The sequence below is a fragment of the Phyllobates terribilis genome, unplaced genomic scaffold (genome assembly GCF_046119375.1).
Source record: "Phyllobates terribilis strain yellow unplaced genomic scaffold, ASM4611937v1 Scaffold_43__1_contigs__length_10536358, whole genome shotgun sequence".
In the NCBI taxonomy this organism is placed as follows: Eukaryota; Metazoa; Chordata; class Amphibia; order Anura; family Dendrobatidae; genus Phyllobates; species Phyllobates terribilis.
Window position 1 is genome coordinate 9698540 of NW_027362803.1, and position 15265 is coordinate 9713804.

Below are 15265 nucleotides of genomic sequence, written 5' to 3' on the forward strand. Positions count from 1 at the left end.
ATGCTGCACGTCATGGGGGCCCCACGTGCATGCCGAATGTCATGGGGGCCCCGCAGGCATTCCACATGTCATGGGGGCCCCAAATAAATGCTGCATTTCATGGGGGCCCCACGTGCATGCCGCATGTCATGGGGCCCCCCAAATGGATGCCGCATGTCATAGGGTCCCCATATGCATGCCGCATATCATGGGGGCCCCAAATGAATGCAGCATGTCATGGGGGCCCCACGTGCATGCCACATGTCATTGGGGGCCACATGCATGCCGCATGTCATGGGGGCCATACTTGCATGCAGCATGTAATGGGGATCCAAATGCATGACGCATGTCATGGGGGCCCCAAATGCATGCGGCATGTCATAGTGGCCCCACGTGCATACCACATGTCATGGGGGCCCCACATGCATGCCACATGTCATGGGGGCCCAAATGCATGACGCATGTCATGGATGCTCCACGTGCATGCCGCATGTAATGGGGCCCCCAAATTCATGTTGCATGTCATAGGGGCCCCACGTGCATTCCGCATGTCATGGGGGCCCCAAATGCATGCCGCATGTCATGGGGGCCCCACGTGCATGCCGCATGTCTTGGGGCCCACAAATGCATGCCGCATGTCATAGGGGCCCCACATGCATGGCGCATTTCATGGGGGCCCTACATGCATGCCGCATGTCATGGGGGCCCCAAATGCATGCCTCATGTCATGGGGGCCCCAAATGCATGCCGCATGTCATAGTGGTTTCCAAATGCATGCTGCATGTCATGAGGGGCCCACGTGCATGCCGCAAGTCATGGGGGCCCCAAATGCATGCCACATATCATGGGGGCCCCACGTGCATGCTGCATATATTGGGGGCCCCAAATCCATGCCACATGTCATGAGGGCCCCGCTTGCATGCCGCATGTCATTGTGGCCCCGCAGGCATTCCGCATGTCATGGGGGCCCCACATACATGCTGCATGTCATTGGGGCCCCACGTGCTTGCCGCATTTAATGGGGGACGCAAATGCATGCATGCCGCATGTCATTGGGGCCTCACGTGCATTCCGCATGTCATGGGGGCCTCACGTGCATTCCGCATGTCATGGGGGCCCCACGTACATGCTGCATGTCATTGGGGCCCCACGTGCTTGCCGCATGTCATGGGGCCCCCCAAATGCAGGCCGCATGTCACAGGGGTCCCACATGCATGCCGCATGTCATGGGGGCCCCAAATGCATGCCGCATGTCATAGTGGCCCCATGTGCATGCCACATGTAATGGGGGCCACAAATGCATGCGGCATGTCATAGGGGCCCCACGTGCATGCCGCATGTCTCGGGCACCCCAAATTCATGCCGCATGTCATAGGGGCCCCACGTGCATGGCGCAAATCATGGGTGCCCCACATGCATGCCGCATGTCATCGGGGCCCTAAATGCATGCTGCATGTCATAGGGGCCCCACATGCATGCCGCATTTCATGGGGGACCCAAATGCATGCCGCATGTCATGGGGCCCCAAATGCATGTCGCATGTCATGGGGGACCCACATGCATGCTGCATGTCATGGGGGCCCCAAATGCATACCGCATGTCATGGGGGCCCCAAATGCATACCGCATGTCATGGGGGCCCCAAATGCATACCGCATGTCATGGGGGCCCCAAATGCATGCCGCATGTCATGGGGCCCCCCAAATGCATGCAGCATGTCTTGGTGCCCACAAATGCATGCCGCATGTCATAGGGGCCCCACATGCATGGCGCATTTCATGGGGCCCCCACATGCATGCGCATGTTATGGGGCCTCAAATGCGTGCCGCATATCATGGGGGCCCCAAATGCATGCTGCATGTCATGGGGGCCCACATGCATGCCGCATGTCATGGGGGCACCACTTGCATGCAGCATGTAATGGGGCACCACTTGCATGCAGCATGTAATGGGGATCCAAATGTATGACGCATGTCATGGGGGTCCCACATGCATGCCGCATGTCATGGGGGCCCACATGCATGCCGCATGTCATGGGGGCACCACTTGCATGCAGCATGTAATGGGGGGTCCAAATGCATGACGCATGTCAAGGGGGCCCCACGTGCATGCCGCATGTCATGGGGACCCACATGCATGCCGCATGTCATGGAGGCCCCCAAATGCATGCCGCATGTCATGGGGGCCCAAATGCTTGCCGCATGTCACAGAAGCCATAAATGGATGCCGAATGTCATGGGAGCCCCACATGCATGCCACATGTCATGGGGGATTCAAATGCATGCCGCATGTCATGGGGGTCCCACATGCATGCCGCATGTCACGGGGGCCCCAAATGCATGCCGCATGTCATGGGGGCCCCAAATGCATGCCGCATGTCATTGGGGCCCCACATGCATGCCGCATGTCATGGGGTCCTCACATGCATGCCGCATGTCATGGGGGCTCAAATGCTTGCCGCATGTCATGGGGGCCATAAATGCATGCCGCATGTCATGGGGGCCCAACAAGCATGCCGCATGTATTGGGGGCCCCAAATTCATGCAGCATGTCATAGGGGCCCCACATGCATGGCGCATTTCATGGGGGCCCCACTTGCATGCAGCATGTAATGGGGGATCCAAATGCATGCTGCACGTCATGGGGGCCCCACGTGCATGCCGCATGTCATGGGGGCCCCGCAGGCATTCCACATGTCATGGGGGCCCCAAATAAATGCTGCATTTCATGGGGGGCCCACGTGCATGCCGCATGTCATGGGGCCCCCCAAATAAATGCCGCATGTCATAGGGGCCCCACATGCATGCCGCATATCATGGGGGCCCCAAATGCATGCAGCATGTCATAGTGGCCCCACGTGCATACCACATGTCATGGGGGCCCCACATGCATGCCGCATGTCATGGGGGCCCAAATGCATGACGCATGTCATGGATGCTCCACGTGCATGCCGCATGTAATGGGGCCCCCAAATTCATGTCGCATGTCATAGGGGCCCCACGTGCATTCCGCATGTCATGAGGGCCCCAAATGCATGCCGCATGTCATGGGGGCCCCACGTGCATGCCGCATGTCTTGGGGCCCACAAATGCATGCCGCATGTCATAGGGGCCCCACATGCATGGCGCATTTCATGGGGGCCCTACATGCATGCCGCATGTCATGGGGGCCCCAAATGCATGCCTCATGTCATGGGGGCCCCAAATGCATGCCGCATGTCATAGTGGTTTCCAAATGCATGCTGCATGTCATGAGGGGCCCACGTGCATGCCGCAAGTCATGGGGGCCCCAAATGCATGCCACATATCATGGGGGCCCCACGTGCATGCTGCATATATTGTGGGCCCCAAATGCATGGCACATGTCATGAGGGCCCCGCTTGCATGCCGCATGTCATTGGGGCCCCGCAGGCATTCCGCATGTCATGGGGGCCCCACGTACATGCTGCATGTCATTGGGGCCCCACGTGCTTGCCGCATTTAATGGGGGACGCAAATGCATGCATGCCGCATGTCATTGGGGCCCCGCAGGCATTCCGCATGTCATGGGGGCCTCACGTGCATTCCGCATGTCATGGGGGCCCCACGTACATGCTGCATGTCATTGGGGCCCCACGTGCTTGCCGCATGTCATGGGGCCCCCCAAATGCAGGCCGCATGTCACAGGGGTCCCACATGCATGCCGCATGTCATGGGGGCCCCAAATGCATGCCGCATGTCATAGTGGCCCCAAATACATGCTGCATGTCATGAGGGCCCCACATGCATGCCGCATGTCATAGGGGCCCCACGTGCATGCCGCATGTCATGAGGGCCCCACATGCATGCCGCATGTCATGGGGGATCCAAACTCATGCTGCATGTCATTGGGGCCCCAAGCGTATGCCGCATGTCATGGAGGCCCCATGTGCATGCCACATGTAATGGGGGCCACAAATGCATGCGGCATGTCATAGGGGCCTCACGTGCATGCCGCAAATCATGGGTGCCCCACATGCATGCCGCATGTCATCGGGGCCCCAAATGCATGCCGCATGTCATAGGGGCCCCACATGCATGCCGCATTTCATGGGGGCCCAAATGCATGCCGCATGTCATAGGGGCCCCACATGCATGGCGCATTTCATGGGGCCCCCACATGCATGCGCATGTCATGGGGGCCTCAAATGCGTGCCGCATATCATGGGGGCCCCAAATGCATGCCGCATGTCATGGGGGCCCACATGCATGCCGCATGTCATGGGGGCACCACTTGCATGCAGCATGTAATGGGGGCACCACTTGCATGCAGCATGTAATGGGGGATCCAAATGTATGACGAATGTCATGGGGGTCCCGCATGCATGCCGCATGTCTTGGGGGCCCACATGCATGCCGCATGTCATGGGGGCACCTCTTGCATGCAGCATGTAATGGGGGATCCAAATGCATGATGCATGTCAAGGGGGCCCCACATGCATGCCGCATGTCATGGGGACCCACATGCATGCCGCATGTCATGGAGGCCCACATGACATGCGACAAGCATTTGGGTCCCACATGCATGCCGCATACCATGGGGCCCCCAAATGCATGCCGCATGTCATGGGGGCCCAAATGATTGCCTCATGTCATGGGGGCCATAAATGGATGCCGCATGTCATGGGAGCCCCACATGCATGCCACATGTCATGGGGGCCCCAAATGAATGTTGCATGTCAAGGGGGCCCCACGTGCATGCCGCATGTCATGGGGACCCCACATGCATGCCGCATGTCATGGGGGGGGCACATGCATGCCGCATGTCTCAGGTACCCCAAATGCATGCAGCATGTTATGCATGCCCCAAATGCATGCCGCATGTCATGGGGGCCCCACATGCATGCCGCATGTCATGGGGGCCCCAAATACATGCCGCCTGTCATGGGGGCCCCAAATGCATGCCGCATGTCATGGGGGCCCCGCATGCATGACGCATGTCATGGGGGGCCCACATGCATGCCGCATGTCACGGAGGCCCCAAATGCATGCCGCATGTCATGGGAGCCCCACATGAATGTCGCATGTCAAGGGGGCCCCACGTGCATGCCGCATGTCATGGGGATACCAAATGCATGCCGCATGTCATGGGGCCATAAATGCATGCCGCATGTCATGGGGGCCCCACGTGCATGCCACATGTCATTGGGGGCCACATGCATGCCGCATGTCATGGGGGCCACACTTGCATGCAGCATGTAATGGGGATCCAAATGCATGACGCATGTCATGGGGGCCCCACATGCATGACGCATGTCATGGGGGCCCCACATGCATGCCGCATGTCACGGAGGCCCCAAATGCATGCCGCATGTCATGGGAGCCCCACATGAATGTCGCATGTCAAGGGGGCCCCACGTGCATGCCGCATGTCATGGGGATACCAAATGCATGCCGCATGTCATGGGGCCATAAATGCATGCCGCATGTCATGGGGGCCCCACGTGCATGCCACATGTCATTGGGGGCCACATGCATGCCGCATGTCATGGGGGCCCCACATGCATGCCGCATGTCATGGGGGCCCAAATGCATGACGCATGTCATGGATGCTCCACGTGCATGCCGCATGTAATGGGGCCCCCAAATTCATGTTGCATGTCATAGGGGCCCCACGTGCATTCCGCATGTCATGGGGGCCCCAAATGCATGCCTCATGTCATGGGGGCCCCAAATGCATGCTGCATGTCATAGTGGTTTCCAAATGCATGCTGCATGTCATGAGGGGCCACGTGCATGCCGCAAGTCATGGGGGCCCCAAATGCATGACACATATCATGGGAGCCCCACGTGCATGCTGCATATATTGGGGGCCCCAAATGCATGCCACATGTCATGAGGGCCCCGCTTGCATGCCGCATGTCATTGGGGCCCCGCAGGCATTCCGCATGTCATGGGGGCCCCACGTACATGCTGCATGTCATTGGGGCCCCACGTGCTTGCCGCATTTAATGGGGGACGCAAATGCATGCATGCCGCATGTCATTGGGGTCCCGCAGGCATTCCGCATGTCATGGGGGCCCCAAATGCATGCCGCATGTCATGGGGCCACAAATGCATGTCGCATTTCATGGGGGACCCACATGCATGCTGCATGTCATGGGGGCCCCAAATGCATACCGCATGTCATGGGGGCCCCAAATGCATGCCACATGTCATGGGGCCCCCCAAATGCATTCAGCATGTCTTGGTGCCCACAAATGCATGCCGCATGTCATAGGGGCCCCACATGCATGGCGCATGTCATAGTGGCCCCACATGCATGCCGCATTTCATAGTGGCCCCAAATACATGCTGCATGTCATGAGGGCCCCACATGCATGCCGCATGTCATAGGGGCCCCACGTGCATGCCGCATGTCATGGGGGCCCCACATGCATGCCGCATGTCATGGGGGATCCAAACTCATGCTGCATGTCATTGGGGCCCCAAGCGTATGCCGCATGTCATGGAGGCCCCATGTGCATGCCACATGTAATGGGGGCCACAAATGCATGCGGCATGTCATAGGGGCCTCACGTGCATGCCGCAAATCATGGGTGCCCCACATGCATGCCGCATGTCATCGGGGCCCCAAATGCATGCCGCATGTCATAGGGGCCCCACATGCATGCCGCATTTCATGGGGGCCCAAATGCATGCCGCATGTCATGGGGTCACAAATGCATGTCGCATTTCATGGGGGACCCACATGCATGCTGCATGTCATGGGGGCCCCAAATGCATACCGCATGTCATGGGGGCCCCAAATGCATGCCACATGTCATGGGGCCCCCCAAATGCATGCAGCATGTCTTGGTGCCCACAAATGCATGCCGCATGTCATAGGGGCCCACATGCATGGCGCATTTCATGGGGCCCCCACATGCATGCGCATGTCATGGGGGCCTCAAATGCGTGCCGCATATCATGGGGGTCCCAAATGCATGCCGCATGTCATGGGGGCCCACATGCATGCCGCATGTCATGGGGGCACCACTTGCATGCAGCATGTAATGGGGGCACCACTTGCATGCAGCATGTAATGGGGGATCCAAATGTATGACGAATGTCATGGGGGTCCCGCATGCATGCCGCATGTCTTGGGGGCCCACATGCATGCCGCATGTCATGGGGGCACCACTTGCATGCAGCATGTAATGGGGGATCCAAATGCATGATGCATGTCAAGGGGGCCCCACATGCATGCCGCATGTCATGGGGACCCACATGCATGCCGCATGTCATGGAGGCCCCCATGACATGCGACAAGCATTTGGGTCCCACATGCATGCCGCATACCATGGGGCCCCCAAATGCATGCCGCATGTCATGGGGGCCCAAATGATTGCCTCATGTCATGGGGGCCATAAATGGATGCCGCATGTCATGGGAGCCCCACATGCATGCCACATGTCATGGGGGCCCCAAATGAATGTTGCATGTCAAGGGGGCCCCACGTGCATGCCGCATGTCATGGGGACCCCACATGCATGCCGCATGTCATGGGGGGCCCACATGCATGCCGCATGTCTCAGGTACCCCAAATGCATGCAGCATGTTATGCATGCCCCAAATGCATGCCGCATGTCATGGGGGCCCCACATGCATGCCGCATGTCATGGGGGCCCCAAATACATGCCGCCTGTCATGGGGGCCCCACATGCATGCCGCATGTCATGGGGGCCCCACATGCATGACGCATGTCATGGGGGCCCCACATGCATGCCGCATGTCACGGAGGCCCCAAATGCATGCCACATGTCATGGGAGCCCCACATGAATGTCGCATGTCAAGGGGGCCCCACGTGCATGCCACATGTCATTGGGGGCCACATGCATGCCGCATGTCATGGGGGCCACACTTGCATGCAGCATGTAATGGGGATCCAAATGCATGACGCATGTCATGGGGGCCCCACATGCATGACGCATGTCATGGGGTCCCCACATGCATGCCGCATGTCATGGGGGCTCAAATGCTTGCCGCATGTCATGGGGCCCATAAATGCATGACGCATGTCATGGATGCTCCACGTGCATGCCGCATGTAATGGGGCCCCCAAATTCATGTTGCATGTCAAGGGGGCCCCACGTGCATGCCGCATGTCATGGGGACCCCACATGCATGCCGCATGTCATGGGGGCCCCACATGCATGCCGCATGTCTCAGGTACCCCAAATGCATGCAGCATGTTATGCATGCCGCAAATGCATGCCACATGTCATGGGGGCCCCACATGCATGTCGCATGTCATGGGGGCCCCAAATACATGCCGCATGTCATGGGGGCCCCAAATGCATGCCGCATGTCATAGGGGCCCCACATGCATGACGCATGTCATGGGGGCCCCACATGCATGACGCATGTCACGGAGGCCCCACATGCATGACGCATGTCATGGGAGCCCCACATGAATGTCGCATGTCAAGGGGGCCCCACGTGCATGCCGCATGTCATGGGGATACCAAATGCATGCCGCATGTCATGGGGCCATAAATGCATGCCGCATGTCATGGGGGCCCCACGTGCATGCCACATGTCATTGGGGGCCCACATGCATGCCGCATGTCATGGGGGCCACACTTGCATGCAGCATGTAATGGGGATCCAAATGCATGACGCATGTCATGGGGGCCCCAAATGCATGCGGCATGTCATAGTGGCCCCACATGCATACATGTCATGTGGGCCCCACATGCATGCCGCATGTCATGGGGGCCCAAATGCATGACGCATGTCATGGATGCTCCACGTGCATGCCGCATGTAATGGGACCCCCAAATTCATGTTGCATGTCATAGGGGCCCCACGTGCATTCCGCATGTCATGGGGGCCCCAAATGCATGCCGCATGTCATGGGGGCCCCACGTGCATGCCGCATGTCTTGGGGCCCACAAATGCATGCCGCATGTCATAGGGGCCCCACATGCATGGCGCATTTCATGGGGGCCCTACATGCATGCCGCATGTCATGGGGGCCCCAAATGCATGCCTCATGTCATGGGGGCCCCAAATGCATGCCGCATGTCATAGTGGTTTCCAAATGCATGCTGCATGTCATGAGGGGCCACGTGCATGCCGCAAGTCATGGGGGCCCCAAATGCATGCCACATATCATGGGGGCCCCACGTGCATGCTGCATATATTGGGGGCCCCAAATGCATGCCACATGTCATGAGGGCCCCGCTTGCATGCCGCATGTCATGGGGGCACCACTTGCATGCAGCATGTAATGGGGGCACCACTTGCATGCAGCATGTAATGGGGGATCCAAATGCATGCCGCATGTCATGGGGGTCCCACATGCATGCTGCATGTCATGGTGGCCCACATGCATGCCGCATGTCATGGGGGCACCACTTGCATGCAGCATGTAATGGGGGATCCAAATGCATGCCGCATGTCATGGGGACCCACATGCATGCCGCATGTCATGGAGGCCCCCATGACATGCGACAAGCATTTGGGCCCCACATGCATGCCGCATGCCATGGGGCCCCCAAATGCATGCCGCATGTCATGGGGGCCCAAATGCTTGCCGCATGTCATGGGGGCCATAAATGGATGCCGCATGTCATGGGAGCCCCACATGCATGCCACATGTCATGGGGGCCCCAAATGAATTTTGCATGTCATGGGGGCCATAAATGGATGCCGCATGTCATGGGAGCCCCAAATGCATGCCGCATGTCATGGGGGCCCCACATGCATGCCGCATGTCATGGGGGCCCCAAATACATGCCGCATGTCATGGGGGCCCCACGTGCTTGGCGCAAGTCATGGGTGCCCCACATGCATGCCGCATGTCATCGGGGCCCTAAATGCATGCCGCATGTCATAGGGGCCCCACATGCATGCCGCATGTCATGGGGGCCCCACATGCATGCCGCATGTCACGGAGGCCCCAAATGCATGCCGCATGTCATGGGAGCCCCATATGAATGTCGCATGTCAAGGGGGCCCCACGTGCATGCCGCATGTAATGGGGGATTCAAATGCATGCCGCATTTCATGTGGCTCCCACGTGCATGCCGCATGTCATGGGGATTCAAATGTATGCCGCATGGCTTGGGGGTCCCACATGCATGCTGCATGTCATGGAGGCCCCAAATGCATGCGTCAAGTCATGGGGGCCCCAAATGCATGCCTCAATTCATGGGGGCTCCAAATGCATGCCGCATGTCATGGGGGGCCCACATGCATGCCGCATGTCATGGGGCCCCCAAATGCATGCCGCATGTCATGGGGTTCCCACATGCATGCCGCATGTCATGGGGGCCCAAATGCTTGCCGCATGTCATGGGGGCCATAAATGCATGCTGCATGTCATGGGGGCCCAACGTGCATGCCGCATGTATTGGGTGCCCCAAATTCATGCCGCATGTCATGGGGTCCCCGCAGGCATTCCGCATGTCATGGGGCCCCAAATGCATGCCGCATGTCATGGGGGCCCCACGTGCATGCCGCATGTCATGGGGGCGCCAAATGCATGCCGCATGTCATGGGGGCGCCAAATGCATGCTGCATGTCATGGTAGCCCCACATTCATGCCACATGTCATGGGGGACCCACGTGCATGCCGCATGTCATGAAAGCCCCACGTGCATGCCGCATGTCATAGGGGCCCCACATGCATGCCACATGTCATGGGGGCCCCAAATGCATGCCACATGTCATGGGGGCCCCAAATGCATGCCGCATGTCATGTGGTCCCCACGTGCATTCTGCATGTCATGGGGGCTCTACATGCATGCCGCATGTCATGGGGGCACCAAGTGCATGCCTCATGTCATGGGGCCCCATGTGGATGCCGAATGTCATGGGGGTACCAATTTCATGCCGCATGTCATAGGGGACACTCATGCATACCGCATGTAATGGGGGCAACACGTGCATACCGCATATGATGGGGCCCCACGTGCATACCGCATGGCATTGGTCCCAAAATGCATGCCGCATGTCATGGGGCCCCATGTGCATGCCACATGCCATGGGGTCCACATGCATACCGCATGTCATTGGGGGAACATGTGCATACCGCATATCATGGGCCCCACATGCATACCGCATGTCATAGGTGCCCCAAATGCATGCCGCATGTCATGGGGCCCCATGTGCATGCCACGTGTCATGGGGGCCCCAAATGCATGCCACATGTCATGGAGGCCCCAAATGCATGCCGCATGTCATTGGGGCCCCAAATGCATACTGCCTGTCATGGGACCTCCAAATGCATGCCGCATGTCATGGGGCCCCATGTGCATGCTGCATGTCATGGGGGCCCCAAATGCATGCCGCATGTTATGTGGCCCCAAGTGCATGACGTATGTTATGGGGCCCCATGTGCATGCCGCATGCCATGGGGGCCCACATGCATGCCACATGGCATGGGGGCACCACATGCATACCGCATGTCATGGGGCTCCACGTGCATACCGCATGTCATGGGGCCCCACGTGCATGAAGCATGTTATGGGTGCCCCAAATGCATGCCGCATGTCATGGGGGCCAAAAATGCATGCCACATGTCATGGGGGCCACACGTGCATGACACATGTCATAGGGGCTCCACATGCATGCCACATGTCAACGAGGCCCCACGTGCATGCCACATTTCATTGGGGGCCCAAATGCATGCTGCATGTCATGGGGCCCCACATGCATGCCCCATGTCTTGGGGGCCTCAAATGCATGCTGCACGTGATGGGGGACCCAAATGCATGCCACATGTCATGGGGGCCCCAAATGCATGCCGCATGTCGTGTGGCCCCAAGTGCATGACGCATGTCATGGGGCCCCTTGTGCATGCCGCATGTCATGAGGGCCCAAATGCATGCCACATGTCATGGGGGCCCCAAATGTATGCCGCATGTCATGTGGCCCCAAGTGCATGACGCATGTCATGGGGCTCCTTGTGCATGCCGCATGTCATGAGGGCCCACATGCATGCCACATGTCATGGGGGCACCACATGCATACCGCATGTCATGGGGCTCCACGTGCATACCGCATGTCATTGGGCCCCACGTGCATGACGCATGTTATGGGTGCCCCAAATGCATGCCGCATGTCATGGGGGCCAAAAATGAATGCCATATGTCATGGGGGCCACACGTGCATGACACATGTCATGGGGGCTCCACGTGCATGCCACATTTCATTGGGGGCCCAAATGCATGCTGCATGTCAGAGGCCACAAATGCATGCTGCATGTCATGGGGCCCCACATGCATGCCCCATGTCTTGGGGGCCTCAAATGCATGCTGCACGTGATGGGGGACCCAAATGCATGGCACATGTCATGGTAGCCGACACGCATGCCGCATGTCATGGGGGCCTCAAATACGTGCCACATGTCATGGGGGCCCCACATGCATGGTGCATGTCATAGGGGCCCCACATGCATGCCGCATGTTATGGGGGCCCACATGCATGCCGCATGTTATTGGGCCCCACATGCATGCCGCATGTCATGGGGGCCTCAAATGTATGCTGCATGTCATGGGGGCCCCAAATGCATGCCGCATGTCATGGGGTCCCCACATGCATTCCGCATGTCATGGGGGCTCTACATCCATGCCGCATGTCATGAGGGCACCAAGTGCATGCCGCATGTCATGGGGGCCCCAAATGCATGCCGCATGTCATGGGGGCTCCAAATGCATGCCGCATGTCATGGGGGCCCCAAATGCATGCCACATGTCATGGGGGCCCCAAGAGCATGCCGCGTGACATAGGGGCCCCACGTGCTTGACGCATGTCATGGGGGCCCCACATGCATGCCGCATGTCTTGAGTACCCCAAATGCATGTCGCATGTCATTTGGGGCCCACATGCATGACGCATGTCATGGTGGCCCCAAATGCATTCTACATATCATGGAGGCCCCACTTCCATGCCGCATGTCATGGGGGCCCCAAATGCAAGCCGCCTGTCATGGGGGCCAAAAAAGCATTCCGCATGTCAAGGGGACCCCAAATGCATGCCTCATGTCATGGGGGCCACAAATGCAAGCTGCATGTCATGGGGCCCCACATGCATGCCCCATGTCTTGGGGGCCTCAAATGCATGCTGCACGTGATGGGGGACCCAAATGCATGGCACATGTCCTGGTAGCCGACACGCATGCCGCATGTCATGGGGGCCTCAAATACGTGCCACATGTCATGGGGGCCCCACATGCATGGTGCATGTCATAGGGGCCCCACATGCATGCCGCATGTCATGGGGCCCCACATGCATGCCGCATGTCATGGGGGCCTCAAATGTATGCTGCATGTCATGGGGGCCCCAAATGCATGCCGCATGTCATGGGGTCCCCACATGCATTCCGTATGTCATGGGGGCTCTACATCCATGCCGCATGTCATGAGGGCACCAAGTGCATGCCGCATGTCATGGGGGCCCCAAATGCATGCCGCATGTCATGGGGGCTCCAAATGAATGCCGCATGTCATGGGGGCCCCAAATGCATGCCACATGTCATGGTGGCCCCAAGAGCATGCCGCGTGACATGGGGGCCCCACGTGCTTGACGCATGTCATGGGGGCCCCAAATGCATGCCGCATGTCATGGGGGCCCACATGCATGACGCATGTCATGGGGGCACCACTTGCATGCAGCATGTAATGGGGGCACCACTTGCATGCAGCATGTAATGGGGGATCCAAATGCATGACGCATGTCATGGGGGTCCCACATGCATGCTGCATGTTATGGGGGCCCACATGCATGCCGCATGTCATGGGGGCACCACTTGCATGCAGCATGTAATGGGGGATCCAAATGCATGACGCATGTCAAGGGGGCCCCACGTGCATGCCGCATGTCATGGGGACCCACATGCATGCCGCATGTCATGGAGGCCCCCATGACATGCGACAAGCATTTGGGCCCCACATGCATGCCGCATGCCATGGGGCCCCCAAATGCATGCCGCATGTCATGGGGGCCCAAATGCTTGCCGCATGTCATGGGGGCCCCACATGCATGCCACATGTCATGGGGTCCCCAAATGAATGTTGCATGTCAAGGGGGCCCCACGTGCATGCCGCATGTCATGGTGACCCCACATGCATGCCGCATGTCATGGGGGCCCCACATGCATGCCGCATGTCTCAGGTACCCCAAATGCATGCAGCATGTTATGCATGCCCCAAATGCATGCCGCATGTCATGGGGGCCCCACATGCATGCCGCATGTCATGGGGGCACCAAGTGCATGCCTCATGTCATGGGGGCCCCAAATGCATGCCGCATGTCATGGTGGCTCCAAAAGCATGCCGCATGTCATGTGGGCCCCAAATGTATGCCACATGTCATGGGGGCCCCAAGAGCATACCGCATGACATGGGGGCCCCAAGTGCTTGAGGCATGTCATGGGGGCCCAACATGCATGCCGCATGTCTTGGGTACCCCAAATGCATGTCGCATGTCATTTGGGCCCCACATGCATGAAGCATGTCATGGTGGCACCAAATGCATTCTACATATCATGGAGGCCCCACGTGCATGCCACATGTCATGGGGGCCCCAAATGCAAGCCACATGTCATGGGGGCCAAAAAGCATGCCGCGTGTCATAGGGGCCCCAAATGCATTCCGAATGTCATGGGGGTCACACATTCATGTCGCATGTCATGGGGGCCCCACGTGCATTCCACATTTCATTGGGGGCCCCAAATGCATGCTGCATGTCTGGGGCCCCAAATGCATGCTACATGTCATGGTAGCCCCACATGCATGCCACATGTCATGGGGGACCCACGTGCATGCCGCATGTCATGAAAGCCCCACGTGCATGCCGCATGTCATAGGGGCCCCACATGCATGCCACATGTCATGGGGGCCCCAAATGCATGCCACATGTCAGGGGGGCCCCAAATGCATGCCGTATGTCATGGGTGCCCCAAATGCATGCCGCTTGTCATGGGTACCCCAAATGCATGCCGCATATCATGTGTACCCCAAATGCATACCCCATGTCATGGGGGACCCACGTGCATACCGCATGTCATGGGGACCCCCTATGCATGCCTCATGTCATGGGGGCCCCAAATGCATACTGCATGTCTTGGGAGCTCCACATGCATGCCGCATGTCTTGTGGCCCCACGTGCATGCCGCATGTCATGGGGCCCCATGTGGATGCCGAATGTCATGGGGTACCAATTTCATGCCGCATGTCATGGGGGACACTCATGCATACCGCATGTAATGGGGGCAACACGTGCATACCGCATATCATGGGGCCCCACGTGCATACCGCATGGCATTGGTCCCAAAATGC